This window comes from Neofelis nebulosa, chromosome 9 (assembly GCF_028018385.1).
Source record: "Neofelis nebulosa isolate mNeoNeb1 chromosome 9, mNeoNeb1.pri, whole genome shotgun sequence".
NCBI classification, from domain to species: domain Eukaryota; kingdom Metazoa; phylum Chordata; class Mammalia; order Carnivora; family Felidae; genus Neofelis; species Neofelis nebulosa.
Genome location: NC_080790.1, coordinates 130,405,294 through 130,426,463, shown reverse-complemented (window position 1 = coordinate 130,426,463; position 21,170 = coordinate 130,405,294). Strand labels below are relative to the sequence as shown.

Below are 21,170 nucleotides of genomic sequence, written 5' to 3'. Positions count from 1 at the left end.
ACTAAACCGTACACCTAAGAATGGTTACAGTGGTAAATTTTGTTAGTATGTTTCACTACAATTAAAAAAAAAAAAAAAAAAGACAAACTCACAAGGGAGAACAAGAGAAGACAGCAACAACAGAATTTTGGAAGCCGGGAATCTTATTAGTAGCTGGCAGGTCTGAGAAAGCTCGATTACAAGCCAGCAATGGGGAAAAGCAGAGAACCACCCTGATTTCCAGCACAGACTCCTGCAGAGGCTCAGAAGTGCCGCCTCTGGATGGAAGGATGGGATTCGCCACAGGGCTCAGGGCTGGGGCTGTCTGGGGAGAAAGGGATCTGCACCGACCCCGCCATACCCCTTCCGTGCTGCTGGGTGACTGCCACCACGCACCACAGAACTCTGGAGAATCATTTCTTGGAGGACGTAAATCAGGAGGCAGAGTGCTTTCTAGGTGATGTGAGCAGACAAGAGGAAGGACCGGAAGATACTATCACCAGGGCACATAACCAACAACCAATCAACAGCCCCGCTAGAGGGCTCGCGCCTGGGTCAGGGATGATGAGCCCCTTCCACCTGTCAGAGCTCTGAATCTGCCCTGTGAGCCCCGACTCTTCATCACGCACAGACAACCACTGATTCTAAGATTTAAGAGGAAAGCCTCTAATATCAAAGAGATTTACAAGAAAAATGACAGGGAAAAAAGCCCCTTGGAAGAAATAAACTGCAGAGAAAACAAACTTTAAAAAAGAGATGAACATATTCAGTAAGATAAGAAAAGATATTGTATCCATGAATTAAGAACAAGATGTTAGGTAAAGGTAGAAGAAAATCCTCCCAGAAAGGAAAGCACCACCTATCCCCCAAAAACCCCCGATAGAAAACTAGGCAAAACAAAATACAAAGAAAAAAAAAAAAACAACAACGAATAGTTCAAGGAAATCTTCAGACCTACCAAGTGTTCATCATAGTAAGAACAGATCTATACTAAGGCACATTAATACGTGATTCCAGAATCTCTCAAAGAAAATGTCCTATAAGTCCCTGAAAAGAAAAAATAATGCACTTTCAAAGGATAAGGTCATCAGAATGACTTCAGACTTTGCCAGAACACTGAAAGCAAGACAGCGATGGAGCAATGCCTTTAGAATCTGAAGCAAAATGATCTCCAACCTAGAATTCTATATCCAGCCCAACTGTCATCAAGTGAGAAGGTGTAATAAAAACACTGCACAGAGGCAGATGTCAAACAGCTTACCACCCACGCTTCTGGTCGTCAGCAATCCACTGAGCATCAGGTCTTCCATGTGAGGGAAGAAATAAGCCCAGAAAGAGAAAAATAGAAGATGTAGTAAAGAAAAAACAAAAAACAACCAAAAACCTGACACAAGAGCAAAGGCAAAGGAAATTTCCAAAGAAACTGTGGAGGGAGGTGTTCGCAGGATGACGAGTATATACCAGACCTCGGAGCAAGGGGGCCAGACTGGAGCAGTGTGACTCGAGAGACTGAATGGGTCAATGACATGCCTTTGTCCACTGTACCCACCATGACTGAATGAAACCACCAGAGAAAAGTAAGGAGAAGACCTGAAATCCAGGAAATAGGGAATCCAAGCAAGAAAAGCAGAAGGAGTTCCTAAGATGACAGCTGTGTGTGTCAGGCCCAGAGACCAAACAATCCAAGAGAATGGAGGTGTCTGTCCAGTACAAAAGCCTCTAAGACAAAAACTAAAACCAAGACGTCAGCTGAAATTGCTCTGTCCACTACAGCAGCCACTTCCTGCATGTGGCTCCTGAGAGCATGTAAGTAGTAGCAGTCTGAAGTGCATGCACATCAGATTTTGATGACAGTATTCAAAAAGGAAACTAACGTATCGTAAGTATTTTCAGTGGTGTTCGTTCAAGTAACATTTTGGACATCCTGGGCTAAATGAACTACTATTAATCTCAGCCTCTTTTTACCTTTTTGCCACTAGAAAGGGTGAAATTATACATGTGGGGTGCATTCCTACTGGCCAGTGCTGACCGACCTGGTGGAAAACCGTCCAAGAGGCTACAGGAGGCATGGGAAGAATCAACAGGCAGAAAGAACGCCACGCGAATCAAAGTACATACGGCAATTACTAACTACGGGAAAACTTTAAAGAGGAAACTACAGGACAATGCTACCTGTGACTATGTGTGTAGGCAAATAATGGAAATGAGTATCGTTTTAACCAAAAGGTGTAAGATACTGGGAAAATGGGGAGGGGGAAGCAAAGGGGAGGAAAAAACAGAAAGGATGGCTGTTCAAGAAAGTGAAATCCTTTCTGCCTGTGTAAAGGTCTAAATGAATGAATCAGAAAATAAACGTTTTCCTTGGAAATAGGGAGACACAGACAAATGAGACTCAGCAGAGTTGAAAATGGTTTCGAGCAAAGAGACTGCGGTAATGGGCTGAGGTGTGGGCAAGAGAGCAACGGCTTTTATCACAGACCTATTATGGTCCCCTTTCGCTTCTCAGATCACGTGCAGATCAACTTGGATTGAAAAAAAAATCCCCCATTCTGCTATTCTACTTATTTAAAGAACTGCAAAATGGCGGGGAGGTGTTTTTGACTCACACTACAAATGAACTAATAATTTGAAAAAGCATGTTTACGGATTATAAACCTATCTGAGGTTAAGCAAAATAACCCAGCAGAACACACTCATCACATCATTTGTGGATGAAATTAAGCTTGCAGGGAAACGCTATACAACACAGACAAATAACTCAAAGGAGTAAAAATCTAAGTCTCAAACTCGTTGTTCTCTTTAATTGGAAGCACGTAGCAGCAGATGCAAATTAGGCCTTGGGGGGGGGGGGGTGAAAAAATTTGGTCAATCCAGCTGGTGCGACTGAATAAAGACCGAAGAAGTAACCGATCCAGTTACACCACTGAACCAACAAATATTCACTCTGAGGAAATAAGGGCCAAGATATGAGTAACTGTGGGCTGCCTGAGGAAGAGAAGTAGAATTTGGAGTGGTCGTTTGGTCAAGATGTTGAGAAAGTAAGAGGTACTCATACAATGCTTTTTTAAAACTTGATTTTAAAATGAAGGTAAAGTCATAAGAGGGAAATGCACAGATCTTAAGTGCAGTAAAGTTTTTCTAACCAACTTTAACCTACAAATAAGAAAATATACCCACTTAAGTGTTTCTCTACATTGCAGTATCTATCATATGGGAAATACATGCATGTTCTGAATACAAGCCATTTATGTTTCATTTAGTAAAATAAACCGCCAGGATTACAGTCTTAAACTTGAGGAGTGATAAAGTACCTTTAAAGTTAAAGGCAGCTAATAACAGCAGTTTGGAAGTAAAATGGACTGTACCAAAAACCTTCACAGAATTAAAGCAAAATAAGATCTCTGTAATGTAAAACCGTAGTGAAGGTAAGCTAACTTTCCAACAGCTGTAGAAAGAGCAGAACACTGACTAATGAACAAGTTTAAGGAGACTTCCATCGCTAGCATAAAATATCCTTACATCATTTACTATGCTGACCGAGATTAAATAATCTTAACAGGTGTGTAAAATTTCCACAGAGAAAATAAAATAAAATAAAATAAAACCCTTAAAGTGGATGATGAGAAGCTGAATGCCAGGGGAAATGTGGGAGCCAAGAGGGAAATAAAAAACTTGCCATTAAACAGGTTTCCATAAGCATCCCTTAAAGAGAAATGCCAACATTTCCAAATCAAAGTGTACCTCAGCATTTAAAAAAAAAATTTTTTTTTTAACGTTTATTTGTTTTTGGGACAGAGAGAGACAGAGCATGAACGGGGGAGGGGCAGAGAGAGAGGGAGACACAGAATCGGAAGCGGACTCCAGGCTCCGAGCCGTCGGCCCAGAGCCCGACGCGGGGCTCGAACTCACGGACCGCGAGATCGTGACCTGAGCTGAAGTCGGCCCCTTAACCGACTGAGCCACCCAGGTGCCCCTACCTCAGCATTTTAAATGAGACAGGATTTCATTTCATGAAATATACCAACGCAGAACAAATAGATTCTTTAGCTACCCTCACCCTCTCTTAGCCAGTTCTTTACTGGCTTTTCAAGAGCCTACTTCATATTCTTCGTGTAGATTTCAGAAATGTGACAGAAGAAAATAACAGGTGTAATAGATGTCCAAGGTTCATGCTCTCCTAGAGATAATGCAATAATGGGTTACTGAAGCAGGTTCAAGTTTGGTCAAAGCTTACAGGTAAATGACTGAAATTACATTATCATTTTATACAGGCACTGGGCACTCAAATTGATCTGAATCATCTCCATAGTGAACTATTTTCATGAAGAAAGTTAAATTTTTCACGAGAAAAAATTAAATTCTTCCAAAAGTATGATTGAGCTGGGCTAGAAAGTTGTGCTACAAATGCTTGATAAATGATAAACAAAACATCTGCTGAACCAGAAATTCTACATGAGGCAAGGAAGGGAACAGGACAGAAAGTAACATTACCTGAATAATTTCTAAGGCTAGTTCTTGATTCCTATCCTGCCCCACTCATTTAACGAGGTAACCGACAACCTCCCAGTGAATACGAAGGACCCATATACTTAGAAAGCTCCAGTAACAGAACGAATTAGGGCCCAGAGTGAATTGATTTCTGTATGTACTCATGAAAGCTCACCATCCATTATTCAAATACCTCCCAAATCCAATTAGGTGAAGTAAAACTTGGGTGAAAAGCTGACATTGTTTGAGATTTCTAATTTTTATCTTAAAACACACAGGCATAAAAGCCAGCCCAGCCTTGCAGACATAGTTTCGTGTTTATAGTAAGCACATCATTGCGTTAAGTACAGGTTTGGTTTTAACACCCTTTTGTCTTCAGTCCCACAACTGGGTGTCCCTTACTGGCTCCACGGTAAAATGCATTAGTCACTTTTAAACTATTTGACATGTGACGAGGTAGGCAGCATGGCATCCATCAGCAGCTGGGAGGCTGACAGAAGTGCCTGGGTCCTTGCCTCTCCACCCCTCCTAAGCCCAGGCCCAGGCCCAGAGGACTCAACTAGATTTTGTGGACTGAATTAACGAATGGCCCCAAAGGCTCCCAAAAATCAGAGTCCTTGCTTCTACACCAAATGCTTCATTTCATCGTGGGACAGAAATGTACTTGAAAGGGAGGCTGTTTAGCAAATGTCTGATCCAATCCTATTTTCAATCATGTTACAAAATGAAAGTTACTAGAGTGATAATAATTATTATTTTGCTTTGCAATTGGGACATAGAGTCTTACGATAAGATAGCACTGGAATAGCTACTAATAATACATGGATTCAAAGCAGAAAGGGCTAGCTTTTAATGGTTCTGACAGTGATCTGTTTTAAAAGCCTAAAGGAAGAAAAACCTCCAGGAGTGCTGTGCACTCATCACCAGGACTGAGGTGAACTACCAAATCCCTTAGCACCTTCAACATCTATATGCCCCCCTACCTCCACTATACAAACGGCGGCCTAATTTGATTTTTCGAGCTGTTACCTAGTACTTTATGGAGGTCCTGGCTCTCAGAGATGGACAAGGCAAGCTAGATTGAAGGGAAATGCTGACGCACAGTAAAGGCAAGAATTTAAAATGCAGTAAGTGAGCATACAGGGGTGTACGTTTCCTGGACACTTGCTGCGGCTGCCAGCTGAACAGGGAGATATATATAGAAGCAGGGGGAGGGGGTGCCAGCCTAAAATTTTAAATACCAAATCTTCAAAGGAACGTGTGGGACAAATCTTGTTAATCATCAATCTCATTATTAAGGAGAACATGAGATTTCTGTCTGACAAAGTATAGCGTTTCTGTATAACTCTAAGAAATATAAAAATCATCCAAGTCAGAGGCTAAGGTATTTCGAGTTAAAAGCAATACAGTATTCTTTATATATGGAAGTTACTAGAACAATATTATTTACTACAAAAACCTTAGGAAAATGTCTTTATTATATTTACCTTTATATAATTGACATACAAGAAACCATATACTCAGTATCATTAAATTTAAGGACAAACTACAACATTTAGATAACAAAGCAAGAGCTTAAAATTTAGCTAACCAATACCAAGGCTGTTTTGGTTTAGGTTTTAAAATGACTATGTATTAGATAAAGAAAGATGCTGAAAAGTAAACCCAGCACCTCCGAATCTTCAGCGGTGCCTGAAAGAGAGCCAGAGAAAGGAGGGAAAACTGGTCAGCACGTAAAAGGCAGCAAGATATACAAAAATCATCCCTGCCAGCATCTGAGGCCGTGTTGGGTCATTCTGTACGCTGGTCTGGGGCAAGGTTAAAATAATGGAGCTACAAATCACTAACAGAACAATTATGTCCATCTGGGAAATGACATGGAAAAAAGCAGAATGAAACTGCTTTACAAACCACCACCAGCCCCCCCCCCCGCCCCCCCAGCAAGGGGATAAGGGATGGGGGGTATGGAATACCCTTCATGAAGTTGGCTACGGGAACAATCTGGTGGAGAAGGTGGAACAGATTCCACGTGTTGATGTACACCCTCTGCTCTGAATACAAAAAATGGTCAATTACATATAGAGAAAAACACAAAGGCAGAGCTGGGCTCAAACACAGAACAAGAATGAATGCAAAGGAAACAAAAGCCCTCCCACTCAAAATGGCCTGTGCCACAATACCAAAAACACAGAATAGCACTGGTTCTGAAAAAGATAAACCAACAAATCGGCTAGAAAATAAGTCCATCCCACGTGAAATTTATTATACACCCTGTCAGGCACTTCATAGATAAACGTGTTTGAGACCGGGGATAAATGAAGGAATCATTTTTTAAAAAGATGTCATGAGTAAAAAGAGGGAGAAATGAAACCAGAAGAAGTAGATAGGAAAGAACCAATGAGAAATCTTAGAAACGAAATTTAAAAACGGAAACAAAACACAAAACCTCAACGGACAGTTAATAAACACTATATTGAACACGGTCAAAGGAGGAGTAAATTGAAAGCCAGGAGGGAGGAACAGGGTATGAGAAATAGGACACGTGAAGGAGGACGGCCACAGGGCAACCTGAACAGTAAGTCAGTACCCAGACACGGCAGGGTCGGGGTTAAGCTGCAAACTATTAAGGCTAGAGAATCTTTAAATTAGAGTATCTTTTGGGAGCTTAACAGAGCCTTAACATTATCACTCCATTTTTAACAACTCCATGGTTACATAGCCATTTAAAGTAAGAGATCTTAAAAACATAGAAAGGGACCGCTGTCACTGATGATGACCCTCGGGCATTTACAAAAGAACAAAGTCACTTTATGTATTTGTGGTTCATAGCTATTTTTGATTCTGTAAGGTCTTATGCAGTTTCAGAACTGAAAATTATTTTCCAGCTGCAGTCATAGGACTCATTTAGAAATGAAGGATCTTACCTTTGAGAAAACCTTGTGATTAGTGAGAGCATATTGACATGGTCTTCTACTACTGAAAACTTTTGACGCAGATAAAATTAATTCCGAAACAACACTGAGTTCACTATAGGAAGCTACTGCGACCTTTACGTTATTTGTACGTGAAATAGAATCATTAACAAAGAGGTATAAAAACTGCTTTTTTAAGTGTCACGGACTCTAAACTTCATTTTCACAGTCCTAAGAATACTTTTTTTTTTTAAATCACTTACGTTTTCTGTTAAATGTCATGACTTTCACCTTGGGCAGAAATCAATAGGCAGAAAATGAATCAGACTTACAGTAATTGATGTCAATAAAACACACTGGAACCAGTACCTTTTTAAATGCTGAGAACCACAAAGCCATTCCTGTAAGAGAACAGTCTCAAAAACGGAACCTACTTTCGCTTCTGTTTTGTTTACCTTCTGCTTTCCATAAGGACAGTTTAAGTACTTCACTCAGGCCCTGGGGTTCTGGCACTCTGCTGGCGGACAGGGCTACAGTTGAGTAAGGACACAAGTCCTGGCAGACACATGAAAGCGGAAGGCTCACACCTTCCTTTACAGGGAACCAGACTGCCAACCACCAGCTTCCTCCTCCCTGGTTAATTTCCCTAAGCTCAGGGGTCACAGGGAGGGACCTTAGGAACCCAAACAATATTCCCAACTCTGAAACGACAGAGAACAACGCTTATAAAATTGCTAGGATACTCCCGTGGATAATTGAGGAGTGTGAACAGGAGGCAAACACAACATCAAAATGAGAACAGCGCTGGTTAAGAATTTCTTTAATATTCCAAGTTTCTGTTGCCTGAACCAAGGCTTCTGCATTATCATCGCCAAACAAGTAAATTTTCTAAATACTTTCTAGATGTAATATGCTTTTCTAGACACCATTATGAGGATCAGGATGAAGAAGGAAGGCACTACCAATGCCTAAAAGCACTATGAAGTGATTAGTTCTTCAGTGAGGCCATAAAAATAAAGTGAGAATTTGGGGAAGAGAGGAAGCAGGTAACCACGCTCTCCCATATGGCTTTCCAAAGAACTCTGTGTAAGGATTAAGGAAGCAAGGCTTAGATTCACTATGAGTCCCTTCAACTCATCTAAGTATCTACTGAGTACTGATTATGTGGCAGTACATATAAGGATGTACTAAGGATATAAAGAAGAACAAGAGAGGCAAAGTCCTGCCATCACGGACCTTGCATTCCCCTAGGGAAGACTGCCAGATAAACAGATGCTCGATTCGAGCTAGGTGCTGTCATGTGGACCTCTCACAAACACATCTGGGACGACTCATCAGGGGTATACAGGATTAACAAGAACACAGGCAGATTAAAGCCCCCAAGCAATTGGACGTTATTCTACCTACTCCCCCCTCCCCACCGTCAGGGTCTGAACACTCTTGGGAAGGCGGAATGACTGGCTCAAAAGCCCCTGCCTCTACGGGCACCTGCATCTGTCTTTTTTGCTTCTTCCTGTGGATTAAGTTTAGGGTTCCAGCACTGAAATGTGCCTGAGAGCAACAGTACCACACTACAGGTAAAAAAAATCACATGCATCAGACATTATGGGCAATTTAAAGATAACCTGATCTAAAGCACAGATTTCTCATCTTTTTTCTTTAGACCTTAATTCATAAGTGAGATGTAACCCCACAGACATAAAGCTAATTTAAGGATGTTGCTACACAAACAGCTAAGGTCCCCAAAACTTCAGGGCTTTAGGAGAAAATCTCCTCAGGCCAATTTGTTGAGAGAGGACCCACTGACAAAAACTGAAGTCATCGGTTTGGCGTCTGTTTACTATTTACCATATCGAGACAAGCTAGTCTTAATATGGGGTTCCAAGAGACAAAACCCATGTGAGCCCACGGCCCGCAGTTTTGTTTTTGTACCATGAAGTCATGCAACGCTCAGAGTTACTTGAAATCACTACCCAAGAAAGCATATCTGAAGGCAGCAAGTCCAAGTAACACCATGGGAATGACTTTACAGCCACTTTAACGCAGTTATTTTAAAGTCCCTTATTCATTACATCAGCACTGAAAAGTCGTTAACTAGTGGCACACGTCACACGCACCTACTCCCAACACATCTGGACGAGGAGCAGCACTGGCACATTGCTATAGGCCAGAGGAGCCCTTGAAGCGTTTTTGGAGAAAGGTGCACTCTTTGCTTTGTAAATTGTAGGAGTTTTGACAAATGTACGATGGCATGCACCCACCATTACGATATCAAACAGAGTATTTTCACTGCCCTAAAATCCCCATGCTCTACCTAGTCAGCTGGCCCTCTCTCCCCACAAACCCCCGGTAACCACTGATCTTGTTACCGTCCCATAGTTTTGCCTACTGCAGAAATGTCATATAGTTGGAGTGACATCCTGTGTAGCCTTTGTCCACCTCGCTTTATTAGGCTGTCTGTTTCTTAATAATATGCAGTGTTCCTGATGGACTCTGGGCACAGGTCCCTTGGTGGTCATATAATGTCACAAGTATCTTCCTCTGGATCATCTGGCTTTTGCTGTGGATCAAACTACCCCAAAACACAGGGCTTACAACAACTGCTTATTTGCTCATGATTCTAGAAGTCAGCCATTTGAGCTGGGATGGCTTGTCTCTGTTCCATGTGTTACTGACTGGACTCAAATATGCACTTGTGGTCAGCTGGTGGCCCAATGGCCTCACTCACATACAAACCTGATGCTTGGCTAGCTGCTGACAAGGGTGATAAGCAAGAAGTAAGCCACATGTCCTTCATCATCCAACAGGCTAGCCTGAGCTTGTTAACAGAGTAGTGATTGTAGAATTGTCGAAAGCAGCAAGAGAGGGCAAGGCTCAATGTTCAAGTACTTCTTCAGGCCTCTGCTTGCGTTGTGACCACCAATATTCCATCGGCCAAAGCAAGTCACATAGCCAAACACAAATTCGAAAGTGGTTCTCTGCCTCTTTTTGGGAATCACACTGGGAGGGGCAGGCAGACAGGGGTGGGAGGAATTTGGGGCTACTTCTGCAACCTCATGGTCGCTTTCGATGCACAGAAGTTCTTAATGTCACTGAAGTTCAATTTATCAATCTTTTCCTTTTTATGGTTCGCTTTTTGGGCTGTCTTAAGAAATATTTGCCCATCTCAAGCTCATAGATACATTCACCTACCTTGGTTTTTGAAAATCAAATGAAGAAGAAATACGTTGTCCACTCATTTTAATTTGTATCTTGATTATGCCTCAGAACGTTGGCATAAAACATACAGACAACAATGTCACAGGTCTATATCCCTTGCAGCAGCTGTATGCGTGCCCAGGAAGCACAGCTCTCACAGCAGGTGCCAAGTGTCCGCTGGATGATGTACACACAGTGATCTCTGTCTTTTGCCTACCAATCTTTGAGAATATTAGCATTTTTCTTATTCATACAACCTCGATGCATATTTCATTTTTTTAATGTCTGTTTATTTTGAGAGAGTGCGTGCAGACACGCACATAAGCAGAGGAGAGGCAGAGAGAGAGGGAGACAGAATCCCGAGCAGGCTCAGAGCTGTCGGCAAAGAGCCCGACGTGAGACTCGATCACGTGAGATCACCACCTGAGCTGAAATCAAGAGTTGGACACTTGACGCACTGAGCCACCCAGGCGCCCCAACCTCTTTACATATTTTAAAGCCATCAATTCTGTCAGTGCTGGAAACCACTTTTCCAATTTACTTGTACATTTAAAACCCTTTATTATGTATGGGAAATGAAATTTAAATGTGGGAGGATGATCAGAAAACTGTCAATATATTAGCAATACAGCAGCTACTGCTAGTTGGCAAGATGATGAATTTCTTTTTTTTTTTCCTATTGCTTTCCCGTATTTCCTACAGGGAATATGCATTGCCTGTGCAATTAGAAGTTTAAAAGTAGTTTTACGTTTGTATGCATTCCAATCTATTGACCTTTTCCTGTGCAATTTCCTCTACTGCTCATAGCAGTAGAAAATCTTTCTTCCTCAATATGGTAATGTCACTTTTTAAAAAAAACATTTAATCTTAATCTATCTGAAGTTTATTTTCCTGCTACAATTATCAACTACACCCATTATTAGCCCTTAAACTTCACACTGAGTCTGGTTCAGTCAGCTTACCAGCTGCACCGCCTTAGTGCAATCTGTGCTTGTGTATTACAGCAGCTCAAATTGTATATTACAGAAAGCTCCTCCTTCCTCTCCCTAAATTCAAACAGTAACAAAACACAGCTGCATTTGGTAATTCTGACTTCAGAATGAACAAATCACTATTTTTCAGAGATAGACGAACCATTACAATTAGGTAGAGTTGTTCTTTAAAGATGATGATGCAGCCTAGACTCGTTTTTTGCAACTATTTAGCAAACTAAAAATCAAAAGGAACATAAGAGATTAAAATAATAGGGAGTTTTTAAAACCTACAATAGTAGTTCTGTAGTTAGAATGAATACTGTTACTTCGTTCTTCTTCCGTAAGGAAAGAATGGGCAAGACGGCTCTGATACAAAAATCCCCCCCTCCCATATTTACCTAGTATGCATTACCACGCATATAAACTTGTACCAAATATAACAATTTAAAAAGTTATTTCTATTCACCATGTTCATAAGCAGTTCGATTACAAACAAAATGGCAAAACATAGCTCATCATGTCAGCTGCTTGACTTCTAACTCTGGTCAAAGCAAATTTTAGTTTATTTTACTTTATTAAGTGTATTTCATTAAAAAAGCAACTTTCAAATAATGTCCAAGTAGCAGTATCTTAACAAATTAAATTAGTACATCTTCCCACCTTTTCAACATATTTAGTGAGATGAGGTGTTTGTTTGTTTGTTTGTTTGTTTTTTTAAAGGTTCTATCCCTTCCTCCTCTCCAGTCAAAAGCCTTGGGCCTTTGGGTTCTCCCTTCTTAGAGCTGAATATATAAAAAGTACATTCTCTACACAATGGAAAGAGGCAGTAAACCTTTGCTAATAACATATGATCAATTTTTAGAAGCTTTTGAAGGCTGATGGATGCCCAACCATTCCTCAAGAGGGTTTGCTCAATATCTTAATGCCACAACTAAAACTATACAGAAACCAAAATCCATACACATATTGCTAGATACAAACTGGAGTCACTATGATTACATACATAACTGAAAGCTACTGGAGAGGTAATATCCTTTAAAGATATTACAATTAGCTAGATATTCTTTCTCACAAAATGACTAGCAGGAAAACAAATCCAAAGGACCAAATGGATCAAACAATCAGGATAAATAAAGAACTTTAGGGGTGCCTGGGTGGCTCAGTTGGTTAAGCGTCCGACTTCGGGTCAGGTCATGATCTCACGGTTCATGGGTTTGAGCCCCGCATCGGGCTCTGTGCTGGCAGCTCAAAGCCTGCTTTGGATCTGGGTCTCCCTCTCTCTCTCTCCTCTCTCTGCCCCTCCCTTGCTCGTGCTCTGTCTCTGTCTCCCTCTCTTTCTCTCTCTCTCTCTCTCAAAAATAAACAAACATTAAAAAAAATTTTTTTTCAAATAAAGAACTTTAGAGACACTAAATCTAGTGACATTTTCATGTAATAGCACTATATAAACTCAAGCAAACCACTAGCAGAACATTTGTTTCCCTACTGTGCCGAAGAGCAATCTTGGCAAGACTACTCAGAGTGAACAGTATAAATTTTTCCTAAGATACATTCACTAGATGGCAGGATAGCTAAAAGGCCAGAACCGTAAAGTTCTTTTAAAGGTAATTGGCTTTGCCAAACAAATCTACTCCTTAAAGCAAACTCTTACGCAAGACACCAAAGTCAAGTTTTGACAACGACTTTCAGGATCAAGACCACAATATATCATTGTACTTGCAAGCCCAGTTTTGCCCTTCCGTTTCAAGTTGTGCCAAATGTTGATGAGGCAGGTGGTTAGGTCGCGGTCCCTTCCTCAATGAATTTCCCACTGAGTGGGGTTAGAGCACCTGTAGTCACAATCAAATACTGCAGAAAGTACTGATCAGACGGGAAATCTATTCCAAAGGAAAAGGGGAAAGACACCAAGGCTGGCTAGCAAAAATGGGAGCAGTAAATTCAGGAGTAGCTAACGGCCAGACCTGGGGCAGAGGAAAGAGCTCGCCCTGGCTCTGCGGACCAGTCGCCTCTCCTTGCAGGCTTGGACTGGCGTCAAGTGGAGGAAATAAATCAGACGGTTATATCCAAGCTGTTTTGCCCAGTATGTCCCAGCGACGTTGCTTGACAGGAAACCCTGGCAACTGAGGCCTGAGGTGCAAAAGGGATGACCATTCTTCCTCAGAGCAACCTCAGAAGTTCGCCGCCTGGGCCACTGACTCAGCTCCTGTAATCACAGCAAGGTCAGAAAGAAGAGGAGGCCTGTACCACACTACAGCGGCCTGTGCCCCACGTCGGTGTGCCCAGGGCACACACAACACTTCCTAAACTTCCTGCCTGCATTCAACGGGGCTGGAGAGGCTTTCCGGGAAAGATGATACAGAGGTCTCCGCCACTCAAAGGAGCAGAACCAGGTCGAGCTTGTTCCCCAGCACGGCACGATTCCTGCAGCGGGGCCCTCAATAAGGATTTACTAGGTGAGTGTGCTAATAATAAGCAGGTCAGAGCCACCAAGGGAGAGCTATGAATCCGGAATTGAGAAAAGAGCAACAGCATGAGGACAACCGTGGAATACAAAATAATGACTGCAGTAAGAAAGTAGTGATGACCCAACTAACTTCGAGAATTCTGCTCTCTCTTTGACCTCCTCAGCACAGGGCGCAAGGGTGGTTTTCCAGCAATGAGTAATTTCCTGCTAGGATACCCAGGGAATGGCTGGGTGTGAGAGAAACATTTCTTGGAAGGATGTGCCTCTCCCCCACCCCCACCTCCATTTCTCCTGCAGGCAGAACCATTTTCTGATGGGATACATTCCCGGAGAAGGATACACTCCATCAGAATGTACACCCTTCCCTCAAATCTGGGATGCAGCAGGGTCAACGGCTGGGATGACAGGAAGGATTTCACAGGGAGCTGCCAAGCCAGGCCGGGGAGGGACTCAGTGCAAAGCACTCCCAAATCACGACATACGGGGACCCTCCGCTACCAACACTATTCACGCAGGAATGGGAAGCACTGTCTTGCTAGCTCCTTGTGCCCAGCAGAGCTTCCACCGTGACCAGCCCCCCAGAGGCTGTATTCTGAACACATTTCCAGGCCGACGGGCATCTGGCCCAGACTCCGGATGGTATCATCGTCTCCTTTCACTGACAGTTCATCTTCCTCTCCGAGGCCAAAGGAGAGGTGCTTCTGGCTTCTCCTATCCCTGAGTACTCAATTTTTGGTCTTCTTATTAAAAGAAGTATTTGTTATGATGCTAGGACTTACTTCAAAACATATCAGGGCTAGGAGGGGTTAATGGGGTGGGGGGTGGGGAGTTTAGATGAAAGAAGACAGGCCCTGAGTTTGTAATTGTTCAAACCAGGTGACGGATAGGTCAGGGCTCATTATACTCATCTCTCTTATTCTGTACGTTTGAAACTTTTCACGAAGAAGATTCTTAAGACTCAGTTTTTCCAAGCAGGGGGATGACAGGCTGAGATGCAGGTTTCTGAGTGCTTACTCTGGTTTTACGATCTGGGAGGTGGTAGCCCCAGTGACACGGTTTTCCCTTCCTCCTGAGCCCTCCACACAGAGACACGAAGCGACAAGGGCAGATGACTAACTCGGACAACTAAGACAAAACCAGTGGCAAGGCACCCTTGCAGTCCTGAAAGTACAGGACGCAGGGACCAGACACTGAGAGCCACAGTGGCATAGCACCTGTGTGGGAGGAAGGAGACTCAAGACCCCAGAGGGTTCTGACGGCTCTGGGATCAGCGGAACCCCCAGGTCACCAGCAGGTGCTCACCGCAAAGCGTGTCGGCCAGTCTGTGTTAGCAGCCAAACTGGAAACAAATTCTGCGGGTTCCAACTCCCGGGCTGTGCCAGGCTCTTCCTCCACCCAAGGCGCTGGGGCATCCAGGTCCCACAGGCTCTCAAAACTGATCACAGAAAGGCCCTTCTAGGACAAAGCCCTGCACGGAGGAGAAACGTCTAGGACTAGAACAAAGTGAGCAAGATATGGGGAAAAGGGGCTAAGGAAAGAGAAGGCTGAGATAAGATAAGTCAGATGGGAGGAACAGGGGAAGCAGATCTTAGAGAAAGTCCAAGGTCGGTTTAAAATAACTTCACAAAGGCATCTCAAGAGGGAGCCGGAGAGCCCTGAGCTAGAGTATGTATGGGACCCACCCCTTCCTTCCTCAAACTACAAGGAAACCGTTCGCTTAAAAATGATCTGAAGACCAGGAGTAGTTGAGCTTCGCACACGGCATCACTGGACGAAAGAGAATAAGGAACACAGCAGTATCTCTGAAGAAAATAAAAGCCAGCTGGAAAGACGCCCAAGACAGACGAAAACCAAGCCAATAAGCCAACAGAGATTAAGAGAGCAGTAGAAGCTATAGAAGAACAATACAGACGAGAGTGAGGAATCAAGAATCAAGGTGGCTGGAAAAAAGAATGATTTGAAAAGAGAAGGAAAAGAAATCAGGAAAGAATTAAAAACAAAACAGAGATACAGTTTCAGAAATGAAGACACAACAAGGAGGACCGCGAGAGCAAACAAACATGTTTAACACCTTAAAAGAAACATCAGGGGGACTTGAATACAATTTTTTTTTTAAAGAAATAAAGACAAATAGGTTTGTTGCACTATTACTACAATTTTTTCTGTAAAACTTTTTGAAATAAAATTTTAAAAATTAAAAAACTGTATTTAGTAATTTTTTTTAAGTAATCTACACCCCTAATGTGGGGCTCAAACTCATGACCCTGAGATCAAGAGTCACATGCTCAACTGTCTGAGCCAGCCAGGAGCCCCAATAGTTTTTTATTTTTTATTTTTTATTTTTTATTTTTTCAACGTTTTTTATTTATTTTTGGGACAGAGAGAGACATAGCATGAACAGGGGAGGGGCAGAGAGAGAGGGAGACACAGAATCGGAAACAGGCTCCAGGCTCCGAGCCATCAGCCCAGAGCCTGACGCGGGGCTCGAACTCACAGACCGCGAGATCGTGACCTGGCTGAAGTCGGACGCTTAACCGACTGCGCCACCCAGGCGCCCCGCAGTTTTTTATTTTTTAAATAAATGATGAAATATTTAAAAAGTTTTTGAGAGAGAATGAAAGAAACAGATGATGGGCAAAGAAGATCAAACAGAGACATAACAGGCTAAGTCCCTGAAAAAAGAAACCAAAGCAACGTAACAAAATACTGAAAACTCTAATTCAAGGCATTCCCAAGGTTTATTTAAATAAAGGAAAGGTTTGAAACTATACATTGAAAAAACACATAGATTTGGGGGAAGAATGACTGAAACAGCTACCACCATGGCATGACTTAATAAATGAATCAGACTCTGAAATAAAAGGTTAAAAAATCCTTTGAGAATCTAGCAAAAAGACCCAGTTACTTTTAAAGGAAGGCTAACATGGCTGTCAACCATCCACAGCAATGCTTTTGCTCCAGAAGATAATGGAGTAACACGTTTAAGTTATGTAAGGAAATAAAATGTGATCCAAAGATTTTTATATTCAAAGTGGCCATCAAATATCAAGGCTGCAGGGGCGCCTGGGTGGCGCAGTCGGTTAAGCGGCCGACTTCAGCCAGGTCACGATCTCGCGTCTGTGAGTTCGAGCCCCGCGTCGGGCTCTGTGCTGACAGCTCGGAGCCTGGAGCCTGTTTCCAATTCTGTGTCTCCCTCTCTCTCTGCCCCTCCCCCGTTCATGCTCTGTGTCTCTCTGTCCCAAAAATAAATAAAAAACATTGAAAAAAAAATTAAAAAAAAAAAAAATATATCAAGGCTGCAGACACACTGTTAAGAACATGCACCATTAATTCCATAAACCCTTCCTGAGAAGTCTGGTAGAGAATGAGCATCAGGCAACCAAACCGAGGAGGGAAGCTTAGGGAAGAACGGATAGTGAGCATTAGTATTTACTAGATTTCAGACACAAGGTCAGCGGTAAGGAGGACAATGTACTGTGTAATAATGTAGAGAACAAGTATCAAAAGGGAATGGGGGAAGCAGAACAGGAAGAATTTTTATCTTTTTTCAATTATTTTTTTACATTTATTTATTTTTGAGACAGAGACAGAGTGTGAGTGGGGGAGGGGCAGAGAGAGAAGGAGACACAGAATCCGAAGCAGGCTCCATCCAGGCTCCGAGCTGTCGGCACAGAGCCCAACGCGGGGCTGGAACTCACGAACCGTGAGATCGTGACCTGAGCCGAAGTTGGGCGCTCAACCTATTGAGCCACCCAGGCATCCCAGGAAGCGTTTTTATCTTGCTGATCAGTTTTATGGGTATCCACTGAGAATCTTCAAATATCACCTGAGAGTACCTCAAATCAGATGCCGGGGAAGAAAGAAGAGAACAGGAATGACCACTACATAATGTCAATGCTGCTCACTGAAGGGAAACCCAGTGACAGCCAAACACTCAGGGTACATAATAAACATACTGGTATAGAAGGAATCATTACAAAACACAAAAATTCTTAAATACCAAAGGACTTAACCATCTATAAAGTCCCTCCTCAAAAATTATAAAAATAACACATCCAGAGTAGAGAATACAAAGCTATAATTAAAAAACTTAACCAAGGTTAACAACCTAGTAGCGTCTGCTCTTCCAAGCTTTTCTTCAAACACATGCAGACATCAATCATGGATTCTTTCTGCTGGTTTTTACACACAGGCTCACACTACACACGTTATCTTAGAATAAAGAGAATCTCGTAATCCAGCCACCTCACCTGCCTTCGTCTACTCGTAGTTTGTTTTTTTAAAAAACTGTGTTCTCCGGGCATATCGATCACATTAGCAAATAGACTAAATCTGCTTCCCCCAATATTTTTGCAATAATTTAATTTTCTTGTCTTATTACTTTACCTAGAACCTCCAAAACAAGGTTCAATAAGAGCTGGATTGATTAAAGCAAAACTTCAGCACTTTAACAGGTTTGAGATTTAGGTTCTCGTAGCTTTCTTCTATTCTTACGTTATTACATTTTAATTATTAAGAGCTGCTGAACAAGGCCAGCTAGAACTCAATAGTTATTTTTCACCAGGGAGAGCCTAACCTCTGTCCTTCTGGACAGAAAAAGCTCTCTGCCTTCTCTCACTGCCCAGACTCTAACCTCACAATCATACCTAACTAGTTTTTCTCCTCAGGCTTTTCCCATTTGCTTGGATAAAGGCACTAATGGCTGTTATCCCTGCTTTTACATTTTCTCGAGTCAACTATCTGCCCGATGTGCTTTCGAGCTAGCCCATACAACGGGGCAAGCAGTATCAACCATCCCGATGGCTTGTCTCCTGCTCTCGTCATGCTTTCTGAACTCAGTCACTCTAAAACAACTTCCTTTTCACCCATCTACTGTTTCTTTCCTTTTTACACCCCCCCATTGAAAAATCCTCATTTAGAAAATCTGAACAACATTGAAAACCAGATGACACGTGAAAATCATATGACCACTGGAAGTCAACTGCCCGTATCTGTAACAACGTGGGTGGCGCATACCTTTTGGGTTATTTGTCCCACAGAGCAGCAGTCATGGATCGTCAGATGATCTGTTACCACCTGAGAACATTCACTCAAGAGTGACAGCAAAGATTATATGTTTTCTCTTCTACTTACTTTTTTTTTTTTTTTTTTAATTACAGGCAACTTGACATTTCTATCACTGTTGGGCCTTTTTCAGACATGTAATGGCACTAAATGGTTCTCTAGGTTAGAAACAATCCAGAGTATCTTTCAGCAGCCAGGTCAGAAACTATAAGCTAGCTTAACAGTCCATAAACAATCAGCAGGCTAGTAAAGTACAACCAGATGGACAATTCTGTTTCCGACCTATTTATTCCTCTCACAGGTAATTGCTTTCTTAAACAGGTTTAGAGAAAACACATGAGCACGACAGGGATATGAGATTAGGGGGAGGGGACGCTCTTAAGGAGCAGAATAAAAAACTAGAAGTAAACCATCAAAAATAGCTTCTTGCTAATACAAGAGTCTATGGAAAACAATACAACTGAGTACAAGTAAAACTGAGGAAATCTGAATAAGATGGGCAAACTGTATCAATGTCACTATCCTGCTGACTGTGACATAGTTTTGAACAATGCTACCTTTTGCAGGGGGTGCTGGACAAAGCGTACAAGGCGTTCTGTATTATCTGTCACAACGGCACACAAATCTACAATTATCTCCATAAAAAGGATAATTAAAAATATGACTGACAGGGTGCCTGGCTGGCTCAGTCAGTAGAGCATGTGACTCTTGATCTCGGGGTTGTAACTTCGAGCCCCACATTGGGTGTAGAAATCACTCAGAAATAAAATCTTTAGGGAAAAAAAAAAAAACGGTTGACAGAATTAGAGACAAAATGTTTATAGTACTTACATTGTACAGTGATAGGGATAAAGATAATTTTTACTCTTTTCTTTGTTTTCCATAGTGAACATATTACTTTATAATGGAATCCAGTATAAATTAGAAATATAATCATTCTTAACAAGGTTAAAAGGAGATATTCAAGACTTCGGACTTTTAACAAATACTTTATAGGGGTGCCTGGGTGGCTCAGTCAGCTAAGCATCTGATTTCGGCTCAGGTCATGATCTCACCATCTGACTTCGGCTTAGGCCACGATCTCACAGTTAGTGAGTTTGAGCCCCGCATCAGGCTCTCTGCTGGCAGCCTGAAGCCTGCTTCAGATTCTGTGTCTCCCCTCTCTCTGCCCCTCCCCCGTTTGCACTCGCTCTCTCTCAAAAATGAACACTAAAAAAAAATTTCAGGGGCGCCTGGTGGCTCAGCTGGTTGAGCATCTGACTTTGGCTCTGGTCATGATCTCGCAGTTTGTGGGTTCAAGCCTCGCATCGGGCTCTGTGCTGACGGCTCGGAGCCTGGAGCCTGGAGCCTGGAGCCTGCTTCGGATTCTGTGTCTCCCTCTCTCTCTGCCCCTTTCCTGTTCGCACGCTGTCTCTCTCTCAAAAAATAAACATTAAAAAAAATTTTTTTTCAAATACCTTACAAAATCTCAAGGAGTAGAAGTGATAGGACTTCACAAATCACAGGCTTCTAGTACGAAACAAATCCTTAATTTCTAAAATCTGTATAATCCAAGGGACTTTCTAGCAATAAATAAACCTCCAGGAATCATTACGTCAAGAGATGACATACTCTAAAGACCAATACCCTGGCCACACATGCCTCCCCTGTGTCCTTGCAAACTGTTAAGCCACTTCTAACCAAAGGGCTCACCACCCCTTCCTTCAGACCTCGCTTAAGCATCCAGTGACCCCTTCAAACCAGCTGAAAGCCCCAAGCTTCAACACTCTCCTGGCACCTCTGACTTTTCTCCCACGGCACTTCCTCCACAAGATTAATCATCGGTGTGACTGTTACATGCCGTCTACCCCCTGTGACCATGAAAAAGACCACAGGTCTACGCTCCTGATCACTCCCGTCCTCGTCAGTGCCTAGCATACTGCCTGGCAACCAGAGCTGCCCAATTAGGCTGTGATGAATTTCGCGCCAGCATGACTTCGATAAATTTGCAGAAGACCGTCGTAATGGTTTCTAGAGAAATTAGAGGACCCTTCTGGGCAAGAATAACTGTTAGGTAGAGTACTCTCAAGCGCGGAGTCCTTCACATGGTTT

The 21,170-nt window shown here is 42.4% G+C and overlaps 1 protein-coding gene across 3 annotated transcripts in view; it reads right to left on the bottom strand.

The window, feature by feature from the left end:
- Nucleotides 1-21,170, bottom strand: part of PTPN1 (protein tyrosine phosphatase non-receptor type 1) — a 69,278-nt gene that overhangs the window by 25,105 nt on the left and 23,003 nt on the right. The window lies entirely within an intron of this gene.